The 8,669-nt window shown below is 40.5% G+C and overlaps 1 long non-coding RNA gene across 1 annotated transcript; it reads right to left on the bottom strand.

Annotated features, from left to right (window-relative positions):
• Positions 1-1,835: 1,835 nt before the first annotated feature.
• On the bottom strand, positions 1,836-7,239 carry LOC120301878. Its single transcript, XR_005555054.1, has 3 exons — positions 7,152-7,239; positions 2,387-2,456; positions 1,836-1,903 (listed from the first exon to the last, which is right to left on the bottom strand). It is a non-coding gene; the product is annotated as an uncharacterized LOC120301878 (long non-coding RNA).
• Positions 7,240-8,669: the final 1,430 nt, after the last annotated feature.

The following is an 8,669-nucleotide window of genomic DNA, read 5'->3' on the forward strand; positions in this document are numbered from 1 at the left end:
AGCTTTCCCATGTTCATGTCCTTACATCCCATATTCTCACTGCTTCGGATTTTCATTTCCTGCATGGCAACTTCAGCAGCTAGATATCCTGAAGAGTCTAGTTTAGCCATGTCATAAACACCATTAGTTCTCTCAAAGATCCCCAGCACTTTCTCAGTAGCATGTTGAGTGCCATCCAACCAAGATATCATCATTTATATCATCAATCACTTTATAATTTCTATCCATGTAGTTTTGTTGGTAAACTATAGAAGTTGTCTTGAACACAGTATAAATTGATGATTTCACCATTGTCACTAGGAGTATAGGAGGAAGCACATACAGACCCTCAGCACAGAGGTTGGGTTTCATCTCTAATATCCATCCTGTCCCTATCTCACTTCTAGCACTTCTGGGAGGTCTCAAGGAGCTCTATTCATGTACACTTAAGTACTTATATAATGCTAATATGTATTATTGGAGGAGCCATGGTGGCGCAGTGGTTAAAATGCAGGAATTCAATCCTCACCAGCTCACAGCTGACTCAGCCTTCCATCTTTCCGAGGTTGGTAAAATGGGGACCCAGATTGTTGGGGGCAATGTGCTGACTCTATAAACCGCTTAGAGAGGGCTGTAAAGCACTATGAAGTGGTATATAAGTCTAAGTGCTATTGCTATTACAGACCAATCAGTCTGACATCTATGTCTACACTGCTGTGGACCATTCAGGGTAACCCTGAGGGAGATGAAAACTCGTATATTCAAAGGCCATCTGGGTAGAAAAAAATATCAAAACCATAAAGAAAGTCCAGATTCATGGAAGTTCAATGGGCATAATTCAACTCTGAAGAGATTATTAGCAACTTTCTTCCAGAAAGGAAGAGACTGGGCAGCCATTTGTCTGAAATGGTATAGGGCTTCCTACCTGAGCAGGGGGTTAGACTAGATGACCTCCAAGGTCCCTTCCAACTTTATTATTATTATTATTGTTATTATTATTATTATCATCATCATCAACATTATCATTTTCATTATTAAAACACAGACCTGTCTGGGCTGCAAAAGTTAGGCTTTGCACTGTCAATTTTCATTTTTCCAATCTTTCTCAACCTGAACTTTAAATAGACTTATCCCTTTTCCTTACAAATAAAATTACTTTTGTTAATGTAATCATACATTTTTTCAGCATCCGAAACTTTTGATGAGACACTTGGAAACTCCAGTTGGACTTCAGTGAGCTAAAAGGGAGGGAAGAAAAGATATCCCACTATGACAGACCTATCTTGGAAACTAGAAAAACAAAAAGTTTCCATTCTCCTTAAACAACCCACCATATGACTCATAAAAAACCACTCAATGTTAAAGGGAACAAGAGGAGCAAATTTCTTCCTTCGTTATTGGACTCCAGAGAAGCCTTTACTTTACAGAGATCCAGTATCAGTGGCTGCCTGACATAGTACATTGAACTTGCTATGGTGGCTTCTATAGCTCCAACCATAATGAAGTAGGACCTGAGGAATGTCCTTTCCTTGGGTAAACAGACAGCCCCTCCCCCAAAAGATGCTAACTATACCCTATAGGTGAGCAGATCCATGACTACTGGGATCTTATCCTTAACAGCAAAAGAAGATAATTGAACTGGCTTCAAGCACTATGCTTTTCATGTTTTTTGTGGTTTGCAGCAGCACTTTATATAATTTTTAGTTTCTCCACTTCACCCTGTTTCTCTTATTTATTTATACATCCTTGCAGGGTTTCAGGGACTGTAAGTAACACTTTTGTTGTAGTTACTTTGGTCTTCTGTGCACTTTTTTTTTCAAACTTTTTTGTTCTTGATGTCTGGCAAATTCTTCTGATCTTCCAATAACGTATTACTGCTTGCTTGCTTGCTGCTTTCAGCTTGTTTGTTGCTTTTGGGATTTTCCTTGAGGGACAAAAGAACAAAACCTGAATGAAATAGTTTCCAAAAGGCCATAGAACTGCAACAATCTAGCAATTAACAGATTCTATGACAACTGGTAGGAAAGTATAATCAGGAGAAACTCGGCAGCTGTTTAATACCAAATAAGCAGAACATAAAAATGCATTTAATGACTTTTGGCTACTCTTCTAGAGAGGGAAGCTCCTGAATTGCTCTTAGGTGGTTGAACATTTTGGATTGCAAATTTTGGCTGATTGATAATCGTAGGATCCCTGAGCAGAAGAACTGTTATAAAATATTGCTTTTAGTGGTGGATTGACAATTGGAAATGCATTGGACTATAAAGGCCATAAATAAGGATAAGAACTATACAAGACATTGTTGTTTGGACCTTAAGATTAGTTGGTTGGATAAGACTATTATACAGGAATTATGGTACCTGTGAAAGATTATTTGAAGGGGGGAGATAAAATGGATGTTGCATACCTAACTAAAAGTGGTAGGAAACCACACCCAAGATTCTTTTCTGAAGCTCCCAGCCTGGAACATCAGAGATCTGCAGGAGTAATACTTCAAGATAAGGCAAATATCTTCCAGTGGAAATACATGCTATGTTGCAACTAATTCAAATTGATTCAATTCAAATGACAATTGTTTCAAATCATGATGAGATTAAAAATAATTTAGATGACATAAATGAGCACATCTTTAACCTAAGCTCACAAATAAAAAACTCTCAGAAAATAATAATAAAGATATGAACAAATAAATCAGATAATAAAACACAAATTAGAGGAAAGTGACCCAAAATGGAGGCTACAAATGAAAGGAATTACAACTTAGTACAGGCAAAGGAAAATCTGCAAGATTCTTTTATAATATTGGAAAGGGAAAAGACATCTTATCTTCAAAATAAACAAGAGGATAAGAAGGAAGATCTGACAAAATGGATTATAGAGATGCCAGATGAACCACTAGAGCAGTGGTTCTCATCCTGTGGGTCGGGACCCCATTTGGGTTCGAACGACCATTTCACGGGGGTCGCCAAACAATGCAGTCCACCATTTTTCCCCTTTTCCTTGGCTGTGCTACTCCCTTTTATTCTATTGGCTTTTGAAAGCCAATAGAATAGATTTTCTTGAATAGAGTCTAATTCTATTGGCTTTCAAAAACCAATAGGAATTGTCCAGGCTGTCTCTGCCCTGCTGAGCCCGCCAAAAGTCCCATTCTGCAAATGGTGCTGCACCAGTTGAGTAGTCCTCGACTTACGACTGGTTGAGTAGTCCTCAACTTACGACCGGTTGGGGGTTGTGGCATTAAAAAGGTTGAGAACCACTGCACTAGAGTTTGGGAGACAAAAAAATGAAAAGAGAAATTGAGGGAGGAGGAAAGTGGAAACTCTTTAACAATTATAAATGGGTGAAACGCCTTCTCAAAAATGCTCCACCTAATCCGTCTTCCCCGTTCCTAATAACATTTATAAAAATACAGGAAGAATTCTCTAGCAAGCTGAATACATTGATTCAGAAAGTTCTTTAGCAAAAGAAAGCTAAAGTTAAATTCAAGAGATCAGATGATTTGATTTACCAGATGGAGTACTATATGACTAAACACTTGTTTGAATATGGCTAAAAGAATAGATACATTTTGGATATAAATGGGTCCTATAGTTAGAGGGATGTGATTTATAAGTAGTATAGTACTTTTTTTATGATATGAGAAATGTAAAAATACTGGGATGACTTATGTGAATGAAATGTCTGGACATTTAAATGTAATCCATTTTGAGAAAATTATAACTGATAAGAATGTTTTGAATATTGACAGAAAAGTAAGCTTAAATAAGAACTTTGAAAACAGGACCTATAGTGACTCTTTGCAAATACATCTGAAACATAAGCTGATCAGAAAAGATCTTATACACTGATGTTAATGTTATTTTATAAACACTAGAAAAATGTTTACATTCAACTTTGTATCTATCGAATATAATAAGAATTGTATTTACTCAATGTTGGCAAAAGGAAAATACTATTGGAAGAAGAGAAGATCATGGAAATGTATCATTAGCTAGTATGTTGATTAACTATTATTGATTGTTGTTAAATATATGAATCCAGACAACACATTGTTTACCAAGCACTAAAGATTGTTATTGTAAAAAATTAATAAAATATATTATAAAAAAGGAATGCATTTAAAAATTCAAAGCTTCAAAGCAAGTGAAGTTAATCAACACTGAGAAAAGTGCTGCTACTGATGCCCACACTTGATATTTCCTTTCCACAAAATATCAGACACATTCCGCCTGGTCAGTCCTATGTATATATACTGTATACACACCAATCAGTAAATTGACTGCCTTTTCCCCTGTTGCTACTTTCCATCCATAACTTGTTCTAGGCCAGCGGTTCTCAACCTGTGGATCGCGACCCTTTGGGAGGTAGAATGACCCTTTCACAGGGGTCGCCTAAGACCTTCGGAAAACACATATTTTCCAATGGTCTTAGGATCCGAGACACCACTCTGCATCTGTCTCCGCATTGTCTCCTCTGCCATTTGCAGAGAGAGAGACAGAGAGGCACTTTCACTGCCCTTCTCTCTCTCTCTCAGGCAGACCTATTCCTGCAGGGCTCCTGATTGGCCCTATGCCTGGGTGCCCCACCCCCTGGGAGAAGCACAGCCAGGGCCTCATGGCCTTGGAGCCACCCGGGGAAGCCCCGGGATCCCTGCTGGGAGTGGCCCGCTGGAGGCTTCACTAGTGGGCCAGCCCTCCCGCAAGCCGTGGCCCAAGGGAGACCAGCTCCTGCAATCCCTAGCCAGCCCTACCATTGGACCTGCTGGCCAGGAAGGCATGCCAGAATCCAGGCTGCTGGGAAGGAAGAAAGAGATTCAGCAAAGGTAGGAGAGGACAGCCACCTCCTGGGGCGCATCGCTGGCGGCGGCTTCCTTGCCATCCTCTTCCTCCTCTCCTTCTTTCTCCTACTGCCCCCAAGGAAGCTCAGGTGGGCGCCAGGGCAAAAGGGGTGCCTGGGGGGAAGCAGCCAGGCTGGCAGAGGGGCTGGCAGGGGCCACACAGCACCAGCCCCACCATGGCTCCATAGGATGGGCGGAGGGTGAGGCCAGGCAGTGCGGAGTCCCGGCTCGGGCGGCGGCAGTGGTTTTCTCACCCTTCTCCTCTCTTTCCTCCTGCTCCCCCCAAGGTGGCTCAGGCAGGCACTGGGAGGAAGAGGGGTGCCTGGAGGTAAGCAGCTGGGCTGGCGGAGGGGCTGGCAGGCCACACAGCACCAGCCCCCACCGCGGCTCCATCGATGGACAGAGGACAAGGCCAGGCAGCATGGGGGTGGCAACCAGGCCGGGGGCGGCAGGTACCCCCGATGATGCTGCCGTAAGAGAGAAACAGAAGAAAAGAGAGAGAAAATAGAGAGGGGGAGAAAGAGAGAGAAAGAGAAAGGGAGGAAACAGAGAAAGAGAGAGAGAGAAAGAAAGAGAAGAAAGAGAAAGAGAGGAAAGAGAAAAAGAGAGGAAAGAGAGAGAGAGAGAAAGAAACAGGGGGAGAGGAAAGAAAAAGAGGAAAGAGGGAAAGAGAGAGGAAAGAGGGAGAAAGAGAAGAGAGGGGGAAAAAGAAAGAGGAAAGAGAAAGAGAGAGAGGAAAGAGAGAAACAGGAAAAGAGAGAGGAAAGAGAGAGAGAAGAGAGAGAGGAAAGAGAAAGAGAGGAAAGAGAGAAAGAGAGAGGAAAGAAAGAGAGAAAGAGGGAGAGGAATGGCGCTTCTCCATCCAGGCTGGGCAGAGCCAGCAGAGCGACCTTCCTGCCCCCCTCCCCGGCCAGCTGGATAGGGGGTTGGGGGTCATCACAACATGAGGAACTGTATTAAAGGGTTATGGCATTAGAAAGATTGAGAACCACTGTTCTAGGCCATCCCAGCTTACTTTATTAGAGTGGTGGGTGACCCAAATCCTATAAGCCAGGACTTGTCCTCTTACCTATATGCATCATTTCTACCATAAAGGAGAAAAATCTGGGGCAAAGGCCAAATATTTCAACCTTTAAAATCCTTCATGGCATGGGGCTAGTTTCTCTGAGGGACTGCCTCTCCCCAGTCATATCTGCCTGTTCTATTAGATCCAGCAGGAAGGGCGTTCTGTGGATCGCATCTGCAAGGAAATTAGATTTGGCGGGCCCAGGAGGCGGCCCTTGTCTGCCATGCCAGTTCCTCCCCGGAACGTTCTTCCTCCTGAAATGCAGCTAGCTGCATCCCTGCTGGCTATGGCATCCCCAGGGGACTAAAACCCTGAGAGAGTTCCATGGTGAATAACTCTCTCTTGCATTTGTCATTTTTTACATTTTAATATTGACTTTTTAATATATGCTTTGTTTTAATTAATTTTTGTACACTGCTCAGAATCACTTTTTGTGGGATGGGCAGCTATATAAATTTGATAAATAGATAGGTACATTTTTGGTCATTAACTACCTCAATATATCCATAGACTGACCCTCACAATCATACCATTTGTATTACTGGATTGCCACAATTTCTAGGATAATCACACATTTCCTTCCTTGCAAAAGATTTGTTAAAGTGGGATAAATTACAGTTTATTTAATTACAAGGTAATTACAATTACTTTTTGGTGATCCTAAGAAATAAGAGATTATTAGACTTGGGCCATGTATCCTTGGTATTTAATGCCCACGAAATTGTCAAAGATATATAAAGGAGTTTCAAATGCATGCTGGAAATGCCAAGTGTAAAGAGGGTACATTTTATCATCTCTGGTGGACGTGTGACAAAGCCAAGAAACTCTGGGATTGAATTTTTATCTTGATTCAGAAGGAAGTATGGACAGTGAAGGTGGTGGAGCTGGCTGAGATGGAAAAATTGACTGTTTTAATTAAAGAGCAGAAATTATCTAGTTTTGTTTCTACTTGGAAACCCCTTCTGAACTTTGTGCTTGTAACTGAAAAAACATAAAACTTTGATTTAATTTTTTTAAGACTAGAATGACTGTGTTGTAATAGAAAGAGCTTGAAATACTCAGAAATGTGAAGCAAAAAGTTGAGGCTAAAACTGTTTTTGTACTGTATTGCTGAAGTCACTACATTTTTATTTTCTTTTTTTCCTCTGAACATATCTTCTTTCCTCTTTAACATTTCTAATTTTCATTTTTATTTCTATAACAAACTTTAATAAAATGTTAAGAAAAGTACATTTCCCTCTTTGCAGGCAATGTGTAGTAATTACTCACGTTTTGATTTCTCTGTAATTTTCAAAAACAGTATAAAAAAGCTTAACGGATATAATTCCCTATTTATTCCTCAAATGTTTGGTTTCAGAGTACATGTAACAGGACATAGTTAATCCTGAGTAGCTTCATATTTATTTAATTTGGAATGGGGCATAAAACGTCAAAGAGAAATCTGGCATGGGCCCAACCTTGGGAACAGGATCTGAATCCAAATTGGATTCAAGCCCTGTATTTTCAGACCACAGCACTGCATTGCCAAAGTTATTTCCTTAATTTTCCTTCCCTGCCTCCATTATTAGAATGCTCACAGCCTTGTAAAGTAAAATAAAAGAGCTTTTTGCTCCCTTGACCTTTCCCCACCATCTGTTTTTACTTGATGGATCAGGGAAAAGACTTTGTGCCCACCTAACTGCAGTTCTTAAACATCACACAGCATAATATTGCCAGATTTTTGTAAACCTTTATTGTGAGAAAATGGGAAACTTCATTTTCAGTTTCTCTCATTTTATTAATTTTGACTAAACACTAAAGCACTAATCCATAAAGCAATGACTTTACAAGGGTGTAAGTAACAAGTAAGTAACTTGTATAACAAGGTGTACTCAGTTTTGAGAGGAGCCCCTTGAGCAGGGGTAGGCAACCTTGGCTCTTTTATGACTCGTGGACTTCAACTCCCAGAATTCCTGAGCCAGCCATGCTGAGGAGAAAGGGAGAGGTTTCCAAGCTGAACCATGCTGGCTCAGGAATTCTGGGAGTTGAAGTCCACGTTATAAAAGAGCCAAGGTTGCCTACCCCAGTCCTAGAGTCAACTAAAAACAATTAGGAAAGATTCAAAGCACTATTGTCTGCTACTCCTACAGTTTTTGTGTTTTTATTGTATTTTACATTCTGTTTGATTTTATTTAATGTATAAATGATTTATATGGGTGCCCATCTCACAACAGTAAGTCTGGGTAGAGTAGATAGATTTTGTATACCCCCTAGAGCCTCTGGAATAAGTGTAGATCTTATACCTACCTACCCACATACGGTACTTTCTCCCAGTAATGCAAAACAGGATAAAGAATTTGGACTCCTTCAAATGTTGCTAAATTGCAATTCTTCTCAATCACTATCTTCATGTCTGGTAAAGGGATACTGGAAGTAGTATGGAGAAAACCACTAGTCCCCTACATCTAATTAAATTGTGGGTTGCCAAATAGGAGGAGCTAATGTACAATAGTGAGAGCTGAAGCCCCAGCTCATATCTGGAACGGCCAGGCTGGGGAAGATTGGGATAGAGGAGAGAAGTAAGAAATGAACCTCCCTATGAAAATCTTGATAGGCAGTCTAGATGGAGGCATTGTAAATAAAAACATTCTTTACCTGAACTGCATTCATTTGCATAAAATTAAATCAATTATATGATCACTACATTCAATGATTGATATTACAATAGGATACCCTTGTTACTCTACAATGGCCAAAACTCAGAAGCTTGAAAAGTAGCATGGTATGCACCTGATATATCATGCGGTA

This window comes from Crotalus tigris, unplaced genomic scaffold, assembly GCF_016545835.1.
Source record: "Crotalus tigris isolate CLP2741 ecotype Arizona unplaced genomic scaffold, ASM1654583v1 scf7180000024401.5802323, whole genome shotgun sequence".
NCBI lineage: Eukaryota > Metazoa > Chordata > Lepidosauria > Squamata > Viperidae > Crotalus > Crotalus tigris.